The 16,272-nt window shown below is 37.1% G+C and overlaps 1 protein-coding gene across 5 annotated transcripts in view; it reads right to left on the bottom strand.

The window, feature by feature from the left end:
- Positions 1-16,272, bottom strand: part of ZBTB5 (zinc finger and BTB domain containing 5) — a 39,854-nt gene that overhangs the window by 5,836 nt on the left and 17,746 nt on the right. The window contains exon 1 of one of the 5 annotated variants that reach the window (XM_043977050.1): positions 14,718-14,762. The exons of 3 other annotated variants lie outside the window; for them this stretch is intronic. The gene's annotated coding sequence lies outside the window, so the exon portion shown is untranslated. Of the gene's footprint in view, positions 1-88; positions 1,069-14,717; positions 14,763-16,272 lie in introns of those variants that run through there. One more of the 5 variants, XM_043977049.1, reaches the window with a different exon arrangement.

Here is a 16,272-nt window from a genome sequence, read left to right as displayed (position 1 = left end):
GCTCTAGCACTAAATCATATATAGCTGTTTAATAAAAAAAACTGTTTTATGATGCCAAGTTTAGGCCCAGAGAACTATAGATTCTCACCTCTTTAATTTAGTAGAAAACTACTGGAGCATACTGTTCTCAGAAACCTCTCCCTTTCCTGGGAACTTTGTGATTGGCTAATTCAAAGTCTTTGTGTCCTTGGATACAGCTCAGTGACAGAACCTTCCTGAGGTAAACAGTTAAGAAAAGGGGCCAGTAGCCCCAAAGAGGTACTTTTTCATCAACACTCTCTGCCCCAATGCTCTTGAAGCTGTGAGGACTCCCTAGAGCAGGGAGGAGTTACAAAGGACAAAAATATCATGGAACAAAAACACATCTGGCAGGTTTCTAACCCTCTATAGCTTTCTCATTGTAGTTTTTCTGAGTGAAGGCAAGGGAATAGGGAAATAGAGGCACAAGCTTGACTCTGTCTCATTGCTTATGGAAAATAATGACACTACACAGCTGAGACAGTAGTCAGACTATTTTTTAATTAAACTCAAGGGAATCCTTCTTCCATTTGGACCTGTGCACAGGACAGACTCCATGACAGTAGTGAATACCTAGGGCAAGTATACATCTCTCTGTTTTATGCCTCATTTGACATTAATAATAAGAGGGTTGTTGAACAGTTATCTTTATAGCTGCATTTATCGAGGACACTTGAGTAATCTTAACATATGCATAAGAAAGGCACTGTTGGAGGATAGTCTTTAAAGCTGAATTTTGTGCAATCAAGTCAAATGTTTTGGGTTGGAGTTTTTTGTGGGGGGGACTGGTAATCAAACAACAAACACAGTGGGATCTTGTATGCTTGGCACCTTTCAGTCAATTATAAAATTGTAAAGGCATATGGTCTGATGAAGAAAATCATGTTTAAAAGCTTGTCTCTGCTCCTTTTTCAAATATTCATCAAGGAATATCTGCTATATGTGTAGATCATTCTCATAAAAATGAGAAAGTATGCATGCAGAAAAATCGCTCCAAAAAGCAGGTATGTTGGTCATGTAGTCAAAACAAGCAATAAGAGATAGACAGCCCAGTGCTATGTGCATTGATATCACAAAATATAAGAAAACCTACACATTAAGTGGAGCCTGTATGGAGAATTATATGAGAATGTGGACAAGAGAGGCAAAGGATTAGAAAGAATGTGTTGCAAACTGCACTAATAGAATATCTGCATCAGAGATCCCTGATCCAGTGATCAGATCACTGATCAATACTGAAGTATTGAAGGAAACACAAGGGGCTTAAAGACCAGAGATATGAGTCATCAAATCCTATTCTGTCACCTGTAAGCTGTCCATTTTCCCAAATGATAAACAGCCAAAGATGACAGGAAGTAGAAAATACTGGGTCTAGTAGAGACAAAAATTGCCCAACAAAAATTATTTATAGCCTATTATAACGGAAACAAACTGGCACTTAATTAATGCCTTTTGTTGCATATCCACAGAATCATGAAACCTCAGGGTTTTAGAGGGGTCTCTGAGGTCAAAATATACCTAAACAGAAATCTCCTCTATGATATTCCCCACAAAACTGGTCATCCAGCCTCTGCTTGAAGGCTAATTATGAGGAACTCACTAATTTACTGAAGCAACCCATTTCATTTTTGGATAGTTCTATTTATTATAAAGTTTTAACTTATGTTGAGCTAAAATCTGCTTCTTTGCAACTTCCACTCATAACTCTGAGTTATGCCCCCTGACCAAACAGAACAAATCTAATCCTTCTACATTATAAGCCCCGAAAGAAAGCACTCATCCCTTTTCTAAAAAGAAGTCTAAAGATCTTAAATCTTTGCTTTAATTGGTTCCTTAAACCAAATCTAGATGAAATGAATTCTAGTTCTCTCAAGATCTTCCAGCCTGTCACTGAACTTCTTAAAATATGGAACTCTGGGGGGCAGCTAGGTGGCGCAGTGGATAGAGCACCAGCCCTGGAGTCAGGAGTACCTGAGTTCAAATCCGGCCTCGGACACTTAACACTTACTAGCTGTGTGACCCTGGGCAAGTCACTTAACCCCAATTGCCTCACTAAAAAAAAAAAAATATATGGAACTCCGAACTAGATACAAAAACCCAGATGTGGTCTTACCAAGGTTGAGTATATAACTTCCTGGTTCTAAACAATGTCTGATATAGAGCAGCAAATAATGTTGGTTGAATTGAATTTGAAATGCTGCCTAACATCCCATTAACTACCATGTAACACTACTACCTCATACAGAGCTAACAATCTGCAGAAAGACCCAAATTGTTTCCACATGTACTGTGTCTAGTCATGCCTTCCCTATGCTGTACTCGTGTAACTGTGGGCTTTTAAAAACCCAAATATAAGAATTTGCATTTATCCCTATTAAACTTCATTATTAGATTCAGCCCATCATTCTCATCTAACATCTCGACGATCCCTCCATGCTTTGTGTCATCTGCAAAATTGATAAGCATGCTATCAACCATTATTTATAAGCTTCTCAAGGAGAGGGACTCTCTCTTCCATTTAATTTGTCTCAAATGTTGCTAATTCACTTTCATTTTGAACAGTGTTCTGGGCCAAATACCTATTTCAGGTCATGGAGTGCAGAAAAAGAATGAGACACATTCCAAGCAATTTTGTGTCCTCTAGGGAGTACCTGTGGGACTCAAACTGTCCAATGCCAAAAGGCATCATATGGCTCCCAATATGACTTGGGAAACCCTTTCTTCAGTCCACCACAATGCCCAACATATTCTCTTCTGCAACTACCCAGTCTCCTCTTGAGGCTATACAGCCTTGGTTTGCTGGTAGAAGACAAAAGTTCTAACCTCTATGCCCTCTCTTCTTCTGGGCATACAGGGATGCCCAAGCTAAGCATTCATCATAAGATTTGTTCTTTAATGGTTCCTACTCTCAAAAGGGTTCTGTCATGACTATAACTACAAAATTTTTCCATTTCTGAAAAGGACGTTGACTTTGCCCTTCAGAAAGGGTTCTGTGAAATACATAATAAGTAAACAAGACAAAAGAGAAAGCTCACAGAGCAATCACTTCAGGTGTATGGTGGGACTGAGCTGGGTGTCTGCAGAAAAGCTGAGCTAAGTCCCAGGATCCTTAGCAGCCAGAATCCACTACTTTCCATCACATCTTCTGTACTATGGCCAAAATGGTCTACTTACTATCTCCTATCTAATGCATCTTTTTCCAGGGATTGTATCTTTCCCTCCCTTCATCCACAATCTTTTATTTATGCAAGTCATAGGATTACTGAATCATAGATTCAGAACTAGAAAGGGTTTTAGATTCCAACTCCTTTAAAATAAATTTTTTTTGAGATGAGGAAATTAAAGTCCAGTGAGGTTAAGTGTGAGGCAGGATTCAAACCCAAGGCTTCCTAACTCCAGGTCCAGCTTTCTATCAATTGTTATGCTGCCTTAACTCTCTATCCTACCTTATCCTTAAAAATCTAGCTCAAATGTCACTTCCTTCAGCCTTCCCTGGAACTCACATAGCAGCAAAATGCACCTCTCTAATCATTCTATATTATGTTTATTTGTATAAACGTAGAATTCTACCTAAAAGACAATAATCTCCAGTGTTGTAAGATTTGTAAAATTACTCTTAAGTATCAGGCATATATTATGGTCAATGAACTCAATACCATCTATGGGAAGGAACAAAGAGCTGCACTTACAACAATGCAAAGGTTAGCTGGTCATACATTTAAATTTCATCTTAAGTCTAATACTGAAATATCATTTACAACTAAAATACAAAGTTTTTGGCTTTGTTCCATCTACATGGTCTCCATAAAAAGTTTCTTAGTAACCAAGAGCTCTCTAAATACCTAGCTAAGATAATCAGGACTTAGAAATGTATCTTCAACCATTTCCAAAATGGTGTACTTTGAGAGATTTTATAACAATGAAATCCAGTATAATTTTAACATGAGAATAAGCTAGTGTCTAAGGTTAAAGTAGAGCAAGAGATAAGCACTGAAGAAAAGCCCTGTGTAACTAAAGAGACAGACTGTGGGCTTTACTTTGAATTAACACTATATTAAGATAATATAATTCCTCAAGTGTATGTATAAACTATGGATTTTCTAGTTTGGGATTAAGCCTCAAAAATAATTCCTGTTTCAAATACCCTGGGAGTTTCCTTGATAAAATCCTAATAGAAAGTTAACAAAATATATAAGCTAATAAGAAGTCATAATATTAAAGAAGCATATACACATGAGTGAGACTTGAGGAGCAAAATTCAAAAAGCAAAAGAGGCTTAGATACAGTGCAACTCCTACATATACTTATGTGCAAAAACAATCAAAATTCAAATATTCACATGTTGTAACTATGTCCACTTCATTATGATTTCTAAATTAAAGTCCAAAAAATTTCTTCAAAGATATGATTAATCACACACATGCAAAAATTACTATACTGTGTTTATGTGTGATAAATCTTTAAGTGTTTACAATAAAAATAACCCCCCAAAAGGACCCATAAAAATGAATTCTCATAATCCTCATCCTGCTTATCTTCATTTTCTCAATTACTTCTGTCTCTTCTATGGGAATGAATCATATCACCTTTTAGGCTGAGGCAAAGGACCAGACTTAGTCAATAAAGCTAGGTTCTCAGTGAATTTGCCAAATAAAACTTGACCACTACAACAAGGAGGCAGTGGTTTAGCTAAAAGGCTAGAGGTAAACTAAATAGAATTATATTAACCACTATGCAGAAAAAGGCAATTAGAATGAGAAGATATCAGTGATTATTAATAACCCGAGTAAACAGTAAATATCCTATCTTATTTCTACAGAAGGATATAAACTAATAGCTATAACAAATAATGATTTTACACTAAACTATTATCTTAAATACAAAAGCATGATCAAAATAATATGATTAACAAAGAAAAAAGGCAAAAGCTAAATTTAATTTTATTAGGCATCTAAAGTGAAGTGATAACAATTAAGCTAATGTTTGTTGTTGTTCAGTCATTTCTGACTCTTCATGACCCTGTGGACATTAGCATGTCAATACTGTCCATGGGGTTTTCTTGGCAAAGATACTAGAGTCGTATGCCATTTCCTTCTCCAGTGGATTAAGGCAAAAAGAGGCTAAGCGCCTTGCCCAGGGTCAGACAGCTAATAACTGTCTGAGGAAGCTAATGTTTATGATGATCTAAGAACTGCGGGAGTCTCAGCATATCCTTTGCACCTCTTTCCACCACCTGTTGTTTTAGAAGCAGAAAACCCCACATCGTCCAAAATCCATTTTGTAATTTTCTTTGTTTTGCAGGTCATCATGGTCAAACAACTCATCACCTGACAATATCTCCATTCTTAGCAAGGTTGGTCCTCAGACAGCAGACAAAGCCTATCACTGACTGGGACTGCACTTGAAGTCCTTCCAAAATGGTGAAACCTGCCAAAGCTTACCAGCATAGCCCTCAAGAACTCAGGGTTGCCTCCTGGGATTCTGAAGAATTAAAGGAGGGCTACATATAAACATGTTGGATGGTCCTGTGAATAAATAAGCAAGACTCAAACAGGATGGGAGGGCAAAGAAAAATAGAAATCTGCAACTCTGGAGTGCCCATATCACTAGGTTCACAGAGCCATTTAAGTATAGATTTCTAAAATGAGTGTTTAGTAGCACTCATAACAATAAAAAGTTTGTGTATACAAAGAACAATAACTACTCATACTTAAATAGTTCTAGAAAAGTTTATAAAACACCATACTCACAGCCACCCTGGGAGATAAGTAGGACATTCACTGTGAGCTGGCTAAAATAAAAGTATTTTCTTGAATCATACATAAAAATCACAGAAAATAAGGGGATTTATCTTTAAGTATCAAACAAATGTTAGATGTTATATAGGCAAACATATAATAGAAATTTTATATATGAACATTTGCTATTCAATATTTATAAACAAAGTACTTGATTAAACATATATTACACTAAAACTCATTTAACATGATTTTCTGGATTCTTCACTTACTTATTTCTAACATTTATTAATTGTTGCCTTTGTTTATTTGCCTCATCTACTTTTAATTTCAGAGCAACTTGCTAATATCTAAAAGCTAAATGTTTCCATAAAGGAGAAACATAGATAGGGAGCAGATAAGGAGTGGACTCATGATTTCACTAATAAAGGGAACTGCTAGATAAAAAAATCCCCCTACAAATGTTACTGGAGGGACACTTCAGTCATCCTCTCTGTGGATCAGAAACTCAAGGGCTATGGATGCAAAATACTATATATGTTGTCAAACACAGCTGATGGGTTCTTTAATTTTGCTTCTTTATTATAAGTAAGGCCATTAGGAAGTGATAATGATATTTTTTTTTGTAGGGCAGTGAGGGTTAAGTGACTTGCCCAGGATCACACAGCTAGTAAATGTCAAGTATCTGAGGCCACATCTGAACTCAGGTCCTCCTGAATCCAGGGCCAGTGCTTTATCCACTGCACCACCTAGCTGCCCCCAACAATGATATTTTTTAAAACCTTCAAGATATAAATAAAACATTTTGAAAATTGTGATCCAAGGGAAAAGCTGAGGGATGAATAGAGTCACCCTCCTGACAAAAGGAAAGAATTTGAATAACCCGTGCCTCTCCAACCTCTATCCCAATGTCAAATCATTAAATACGAAAAATCAGGCCATACCACTATACCATTAAAATCTTCATTGGGGGTCTTCAAGCAAGGCCATTTGTCAGTTGTTTTGCAGTGAGGCATCTTTTCCAGGAATATTCAACTACTGAAAACTTTCTAACTCTGAATTTCTATAATTCTTAATTAGATTAGGAAAAAAGGTTAAGTGTTTCAAGTTGACTAATACAACTTCATTTTGAGTATCACATAATTTCAGAGTGGGAAGCAACCTCAGAGACAATCTAGTCCAACCTATTCCTAACCAAGAATTCCCTCTACATCAACCCTAATGAATAGTTCTACAGCCTTTGCTTGACTTTCGGTAAGGGAGAATTAGCTACCTCCCAAGGCAACCCTTCCTATTTAATAGCTCTCATTGTTAGCAAGTTTCTTCTTATATCAAACCTAAATTTGCCTCTTTGTAACTTCTACCTCTGCTATGCCCTTTGAGAATAGGCAGAATAAGTCTAATCCCTCTTTTGAGAAAGGCTTTAAAATATTTGAAGACAACTATAGTGTCCCTCCTAGGCCTTCTTTTTTCAAGACTAAACATCTCCAATGCTTTCAACTGATAATTCATATGGTTGTCTATCAAAGCCTTACACAATTGTGGTTACTCTCCTCTATATGCCCTACAGGGAGAAGGAAAAGAAATAAAATTTCTTTACACTTAAGATGTTAAGAAATCATTCCTTTGGCTCCTAAAACATAAAATGAACTTCCTTCAATATCATCAAATAACATTTTGCTAAGAAAACTCCTATTTTCAAGGGGCAGAGCCAAGATGTCAGTGTAAAGGCAAGGACTCTCCTAAACTCTCCCAAATTCCCCTTCAAACAACTTTAAAATAATGAATTGAAACAAATTCTGGACTGGCAGAACCAACAAAAGGACAGGATGAAACAATGTTCCAGCCCAAGACAACTTGGACAGTCAACAGCTCGCTGGGGTGAGAGTGGAGTACAGTCTAGCACAGCCTTGGAGGCAAACGAATCAGCAGCAGCAACTTCCAGAGGTATCAGCCCACAAACAGTAAGGGGGCCAGACAACTGGTAGGATTAAAGGGGTCCTGTTGCTGGTGCTGGGTGAAAGACTGTTGCATTGTCCATATTAGGATCTGTAAGCTCAGGTCACAGTCTCAGGGCACGGAGGAGCACTAGCACTCTAGAGCTCATAGCCACAGGGGAGTAGGAACCCTAGTCACAGTTTCAGGGCAAAAAAGGGTACCTGTAGTTGCTCAGAGACCAGAGCACAGCCAGGAGAGTAGTGACCATACCTCTCTTTATATCATATCACCTTTAAAAACTGAAAACTTGGGCAGCTAGGTGGCGCAATGGATAGAGCACCAGCCCTGGAATCAGGAGGACCTGAGTTCAAATCCAGCCTCACACACTTAACAATAGCCGTGTGACCCTGGGCAAGTCACTTAACCCCAATTGCCTAGCAAAAAAACAAAACAAAACAAAAACCTGAAAACTTATAGGTCCCAAGAGTTAGCCCTGAAAGCAGCTGTACAAAAAACCTAAAGCTTGGGACAGTGCCCCCTCCACCCCAGGAAAAGAGCCCAACTTTAACATAAAGTTAAAAGTCAAGAAATGGGATAGAAAATGAGCAAATGACAAAAACCGAACCTGACCATAGAAATACTATGGTGATAGGGAAGATCAAAACACAAACTCAAAAGATGACAATAGTGTCCAACAGCTACATGCAAACCTCAAAGAAAAAGGCGAATTGGTGTCAGGACCAACAATTTCTAAAAGAGCTAAAATCACATGAGAGAGAGAGCAAAAATTGGGGAAAGAATTAAAAGTGATGCAAGAGAATCATGAAAAATGAGTCAACAGCTTGGGGAAAAAAATGGAAAAATATGTACAAAAATTCACTGAAGAAAACTTTTAAAAAATCAAGGAGAGATAATTTAAAGATTATTGGACTACCTAAAAGATGCTGATTTAAAAAAAAATCCTTGACATCTTTCAAGAAATTATCAAGGATGATGAGTGAGATGAGCAGAACCAGAAGAACACTGTACACAGTATCATCAACATTGATTCTCACTATATTCTTCTATATATATATATAATATTCTATATTTTTCTCACCAATGCAATGGCACAAGAGTTCCAGGGAACTTGTGATGGAAGAGGAACTCCAAATCCAAGGAAAAAAAAAAAAGAACTGCGAAGTATAGATGCTGAATGAACCATACTATTTCTTTTGTTTTTGATGCTGTTGTTTTTTTCTATTTTGAGGTTTTTCATCATTGCTCTGATTTTTTCTCTTATAACATGACTAATGCAGAAATATGTTTAATGTTATTATGTGTGTGTATATATATATTATATATATATATATATATATAACCTATATCAGATTACAGGCTGTCTAGGGGAGGGGGGAAGGAGGGGAGGGAGGGAGAAAAATCTGAAATTGTAAAGCTTGTATAAACAAAAGTTGAGAACTATCTTTACATGTAACAGAAAAAAATACTTTATTAATTTAATTTAAAAAAAAGAAATTATCAAGGAAAACTGCTCTGATATTCTAGAATCAGAGGGTAAAATAGAAATGGAAAGAATCCACTTATCACCTCCTGAAGGAGACCCCAAAATGAAAATTCCCAGGAAGAATATAGCCAAATTCCAGAGATCCCAGCTCAAGGAAAAAATACCACAAGCAGCCAGAAAGAAATGATTTAAATATCATAGTGTTGTAGTCAGGATAATATAATATTTAGTAGCTTTTACATTAAAGGACTGAAGGTTTTGGAATATGATATTCCAACAGGCAAAGAAGCTAGGATTATGACCAAGAATCACCTACCCAAAAAAACCAGTATAAACCTTTAGAGGGGGGAAAAATGGATATTTAATGAAATAAAGGACTTTCAAGCATTCCTGATGAAAAGACCAGAGTGGAACAGAAAATGTGACTTTCAAATACCAGACTCTAAAGAAGCATAAAAAGGTAAACAGGAAAGAGAACTCATAAGGGATTTAATAAAGTTGAAACTGTTTATATTCCTATATGGGAAGCTGATACTTTTAAGAACTTTATCATTTTTAGGGAAGTTAGGAGTATACACAGACAGAGGGCACAGGTATGAGTTGACTATGATGGGATGATATCCAAAAAAATAAAATTAAGGAGTGAGAAAAAGGGATGCACTGGAAGAAGGGGCAAGGGAGAGACAGAATGGAGTAAATTATCTCACATAAAAGAGACACAAAATATTTTACAGTGGAGGTGAAGATGTGGGGGGTGGTATGGAATGTTGAAACCTGCTCTCATTGAAACTAGCTAAAAGAGGGAATAGCATACACTCAGTTGGGTATAGAAATCTACCTTACTCAGGGGGCAGCTAGGTGGTTCAGTGGATAAAGCACCGGCCCTGGATTCAGGAAGACCTGAGTTCAAATCTGGCCTCACACACTTGACATTTACTAGCTGTGTGACCCTGAGCAAGTCACTTAACCCTCATTGCTACCCCCCCAAAAAAGAAATCTACCTACTCTATAAGGAAGTAGGAGGGGAGGGGGATAAAAAAAAAGGGGGAGTTGATAGAAAGGGGGCAGTTTGGGGGAGGTTATGGTCAGAAGCAAACCACTTTTGAGGAGAGACAAAGTGAAAGGAGAGAGAGAGAGAGAAGGATAAATGGGGGGGGGAGGGGGGAATTGGATGTAAGAAAATGCAGTTATCATAACTGTGAATGTGAATGGAATTATCTTACCCCAAAAATGAAAGTAGATAGCAGATTGGATTAAAAAATATAATCCTGGGGCAGCTAGATGGCACAGTGGATAAAACACCAGCCCTGGAGTTAGGAGTACCTGAGTTCAAATCTGGCCTCAGACACTTAACACTTACTAACTGTGTGACCCTGGGCAAGTCACTTAACCCCAACTGCCTCACTAAAAAATAAAAAATTTAAAATAAAAAAAAAACCATAATCCGATAGTATGTTATTTAAAAGAAACAAACTTGAAGCAGAGAGGCACACACAGAGTAAACATAAGGGACTGGCACAGAATCTATCATGCTTCAGCTGAAAAAAAAAGGCAGGGGTAGCAATCGTGATCTCAGACAAAGGAAAAGCAAAAATAGATCTAATTCAAAAAGATAAACAGGTAATCTTGCTAAAAGGTTCTTTAGCTTTCTAAAGGTGTTTTTTTTAAAAAACTAATAATAAAAGGATAATATTCAGGGAGGAAAAGATACAGTGAGCTCTGGATTTGGGTGCTAAAATAACAAGAGGAAATTTTATGTGGCCAAAGTATTTACACTTGAGTTTCAGTATATGACCTTCCAGTGAATAGCCTGAATTAATTTAAGTCTTGACTAGTTTGATTTCCTTGCTATCCAAGGGACTCTTAAAAGTCTTGTCCAGAACCACAATTCAAAAGTATTGATTCTGAAGTGTTCAGCTTTCCTTTTAAGTCCAACTCTTACAGGCATACATTGCTACTGTAAAAAATATATAGTTTTGATTATAATAGACTGAAAGATAACTCTTATCTTCAACACACATGCAGATGGAACTTGGTATTTTTCTTTCTAATATCCCTCTATGCACTGGCCCCATTCTTTTCATTCTCCTCAAATCTGAAGGGCTAACTACAAATCTTGCAGTTACTGACTATTCATGAAGTTGGGTTAGTTAATTACTTCTCTCTGGAAAACCTGGGAAGACATGAACTGATGCAAAGTGAAGTGAGCAGAACCAGGACAACATTGTACACAGTAACTGCAATACTGTATGATGATCAACTGTGAATGACTTAGCTATTCTCAGCAATACAAAGATCCAAGACAATTACAAAAGACTTCTGATGAAAAATGTTATGCACCTCCAGAGAAAGAACTGACAAAGTTTGAATGCAGATTAAAGCATACTATTTTTTACTTTTTTGTGTTTTCTTTTGCAACATGATTAGTATGAAATTTATGTTCTTCATAACTGCACATGCATAACCTATTTAAAATTGCTTGCCTTCTCAATGACAAGGAAGGGAAGGAAAGAGAGTATTATGAACTCAAAATTTTAGAAAATGAATATTAAAAATTGTTTTTACATGTAATTGGAAAAATATTCAAAAATGAAAAAACCCACTATTTTCAAAATACCTAGAACACATCTTGATACTCCCTATATTATTTCTCTCCCTACTACCAAAGTTTCTAATTTTTGTTTTGTTTTGTTTTTTGTTTTTGCGGGGCAATGGGGGTTGTGACTTGCTCAGGGTCACACAGCTAGTAAGTGTCAAGTGTCTGAGGCCGGATTTGAACTCAGGAACTCCTGAATCCAGGGCCAGTGCTCTATTCACTGCGCCACCTAGCTGCCCCACTACCAAAGTTTCTAATGACAAAGTATGTTATTAAACACATTTGGTTAAAAAAGGTACTGTTCTATGATGCTATGTGAATGCATCATGCCTTAAAAAAAGGGGTCCCCAACTAGTTGAACTTCAGCTGGTTATCAACATAATGTCCTCTTTGTCTTTAGTAGGATTTGGGATTCCAAATGGGAAGCAAACCAGTAGGATAATCCAGTCCTTAGATACTTTACTGCTAGCATCTTTTAGATTTGTAGAAATGAAAAATAGTTGTTCCTCACAAAAAAAGTAAAAATCCATGTCTTAAGATATGAACTATTAGCAAGCAGGTGGTACTGTCTCCTTCAAATATATATGAGGCTGCTGTAGGAAATGATAAGGGTCCTCTCAAATAAGATAGTGGGAGGGGAGGGGAGGGGAGGGGAGGGGAGATGCAAGAGAGACTGTGATATGGTAGAGGAAGAAAATTGAGGGAAAGGAAAAAGGCAAGCATGGTGACTCTCTCAACAGAATTAGGAAGATATGGAGAGGTGGATGAGGTTCAGAAAGAAATCTAATGAACTGCTTTGGAGCTGAGTTTGAGATATTCAGACATCTAGGTAGAAACGTGTAGGAGGCAATTGGTAATGTGGGCCTAGAAGTCAGGAGAGACTAGGACTAGACATAAAGCTTGAGGAATCATACACAGATACAATATCTAGATCCATGAGAGCTAAGGAGATCACTGAAGTGTAAAGATACAGAGTCCCAGGATAGGCCCTTAGAAGGCACCCAGTTACTAGAAGGGATATGGATGAAGATCTAGCAAAAGAAGGAATGGTCTGCCAGGGAGGCGGAAAACCAAGAAAACAATGTCACAGACACCAGGGAAGGAAAGTATATACATGAGGATAAACGGTCAAGAACAACAGAAGCTAGAGAACTCAGAAAAGGCCACTGGATTTACTAGTGATAAGATGACTGGTAACCCTGGCAAAAGTAGTTTCAGTCAAGTGTTAGGGTAAAAAGCTAAAATAAAAGGGGTGGAGAGTTAAAGAGGTGGTGATGAAATTAAGCCATAAAATATAGATTAATCTTTCTAAGGACAAACAAGTAAAAAAAAAATACAGGATGAAAATTTGAGGGAATAGCTAGGCCATGAAAAATTTCAGAAGTTAAACCATCCTGAGTGACTTTCAAATTGCAGTTAACTAAAAAGTTATCTCCAATAACTACTTAAAATTTGTACCTGGATGGTTCCTGAATTTCCTGCCTCTCAACAATTTCATTAGCTATATCTCAGTATTATTTATTCATTATTTGGACTAACAATAGAAATTAAATGCAGTAAAAACAAAGTTCTTCCCAGGTAGTCCATTCCACTGACAGCTCTAATTGTTAGGGATTACTTCCTTATATTGAGTCAAAATCTATCTATCTATAATTTCCATGTATTGGTATTAGTTCCCTCCTCAAGAGCCTTATTTGACATGACTAAGTTGCTCAAGTAGCCTATTTAACTTCTTGAGGCATTCTATTTTATCAATGTTAATCAGTAAGTCTTTATTAAGCTCATACTATGTACCAGGCTTTGTGCTAGGTGCTAGATAAAGATTCAAACAAAAAGCTCTGCTCACAAGAATCTTACATTCTAATGGGAAAAACAAATACATACAGAATAAAAAGAAAATAAATATAATGTAGTTAAATACAAGGTAGTTAGGAAGGGAAGACACTAAAAGTCAGGAGAATCATGAAAAGCTTCCTGATGAAAGCGATGTCTGAGCTTCCTCTTAAGGGAACTGAAAGACGCTATGGGGCAGAGAGCATTTCAAGCATCAGGGATAGCTGAAGAAAAGGTGTTATGTGTGAGAAACAGAGAGAAGCCCAATTTGGCTAGACCACAGAAAGGAGAATAACATTCAATGAAGCTGGAAAAATAAGTCTGAGCTAGGTCCTATTAAAAGCTAAAAAAGAGTTGATAGTTTATACTTAAGGCAAAAGGGAACACTAAAGTTTCTAAGCAGGGGAATGACATGGTCAGATGTATATTTCAAGAAGAACACTATGCCAGAAGTATGGAAGATGGTCCAATAAATTAGAGAGAGACTTGAGACAAGAAGGCCAACAAGGACTGCAATGAAACCACTGTGGGAGTAGCTTAAGTGAGTAGAAAAAAGAGGTCAGATGTGAGAGATGCTGTGGAGGTACAAATAGCAAGATCTGACAGTTGACTGGCTACACAGGGGTGAGGAAAAATAAGGAGTCAAGGATAACACCAAGATTATTAATCTAAAAGATTGAAAAAATGATGGTGCCCTAGACAAAAATTGCCAAGCATGGTCAAATGATGGGCTTAGGGTGGTCTTGGACGTGCTGGGTGTGACGAAGCAACGGGACAATCAGTTCAAAATGTCCAATATGCAACTGGTAATAGGGGATTGGCTCTCAGGAGAGGCTAGGGTTAATTTGTAGATCTGCTAGTCATCTGCATATGATAATTAAACCCATGGGAGCTGACAAGGCTACCAAGAAAAAGAACGTGGAGTAATTTGAAAACCAAGACTAAATACAATATTTTCGTTGTGACTGGAAAGGCTATCACTATTCCTCATTCTAGATACTCTATTTCTACAAAAGCAGCTTAAGACTGTAATGCTATTGACAGTTTTGTTATACACAATTTTGTTATTAGTTTAAGGTTACATAAATACCTTCCAAATGCTCATCACATCTCTTCTAGGAAATAAACACAACAATAAGTGAGATGGTGAGTTCTGGTTTTAAAGTTCATAATGTAAAACTGATCCAAAGAGATTCTCAAGGAGGAAGGGAGTCCAGGTACCTAAGGCAAGAAACAGCTGAGAGGAGCAATGAGACATAAGCTATCCTATGTGATGAAACAATTTTAAACCTATTTAAAACGCTTTAAATTTTTAAAAGAAATATTCTCTCTCTCCCTCTCCCTCTCTCTCTCTCTCTCTCACACACACACACACACACAGAAATATTCTGCAATGTTAACAGAAACAATACTGGATTTGGCTTCAGAAGACTTGAACTGAATCACAGCTCAAGCACTTACTAGATGTGTGATATTAAGGAAAATACTCGCCCCCTCTGAAACTAAGAAAGAGGGAATTGGATTTTTAAAGCCCCCCCCCAGCTCTTAAATTCTCTGAGTCCTATAATTTAGTGGCTAGCAAGATAACCCCTTTTTGAAAAGTTTCTAGAAAAGAAATGTTAATATAGGAAAAAACTAAAAGTGCAAGTTGTCAGTCTTTTAAATTTCAAGGTAATAACAAAGTAGCAAATATACATTTTGGGGGTTTTTTTTGGGTTTTTTAGTGAGGCAATTGGGATTAAGTGACTTGTCCAGGGTCACACAGCTAGTAAGTGTGTTATGTATCTGAGGCCAGATTTGAACTTAGGTCCTTCTGAATCCAGGGCCGGTGCTCTATCTACTGCGCTACCTAGCTGCCCCATAGCAAATACACATTTTTAAAGTTTATATGGGGGAATGGAAGGTTTTTTCCTCTTTTAAAGTAGAAAATTACCTTTTTCTGATTAGGAAAAAAAAATCAGTCATGGAAGTTTTGAGTGGTTAATAGGCCCTCCATAAAGAAGGATCCAAAAAAAAAGTTCTGAGAGAACTAAAATTCTAGAGAATTGCTTCAGCATCAGGCTGTGAAGGAAAGCATTCAAAGGAAGTTAAATGAAGTTTTCCATAGCCAATAGCTATGAGAAGGATCCTTTGAGCAGTCAGAAAGTTGAGAACAAACCACTAACAGGCAGGACCAAAAAAGAAATCACAATTATACAAGTTACTTCACTAAAGATTTTGCTCAATTAAACTAAAAAGCATCTTTTATTCTAGACAATATCACGTCACTTTTCTTTTTGGAAATTCTTATCATTACCATTTCCATGTTTAAGCAATGTTAATAATAAAATGACTTGAAAAAGGAAAATCTGAAACATGTAACAACAGTACTAATAAGTTAATCAATTAGAAAACTTGGGGCAGCTAGGTGGCTCAGTGGATAGAGCACTGGCCCTGGATTCAGGAGGACCTGAGTTCAAATGCGGCCTCAGACACTTAACACTTACTAGCTGTGTGACCCTGGGCAAGTCACTTAACCCCAATTGCCTCACCAAAAAAAAAAAAAGGAAAAGAAAACTCATTGAATCCTTAACCAAAAGCAAGCTGTTAACCTTTGAGATTCTACTTGGTCAACTAATAAAATGGCTGATGGGGAGAGAGAAACA

This window comes from Dromiciops gliroides, chromosome 1, assembly GCF_019393635.1.
Source record: "Dromiciops gliroides isolate mDroGli1 chromosome 1, mDroGli1.pri, whole genome shotgun sequence".
NCBI lineage: Eukaryota > Metazoa > Chordata > Mammalia > Microbiotheria > Microbiotheriidae > Dromiciops > Dromiciops gliroides.
This window is presented reverse-complemented; position numbering and strand designations above follow the sequence as displayed.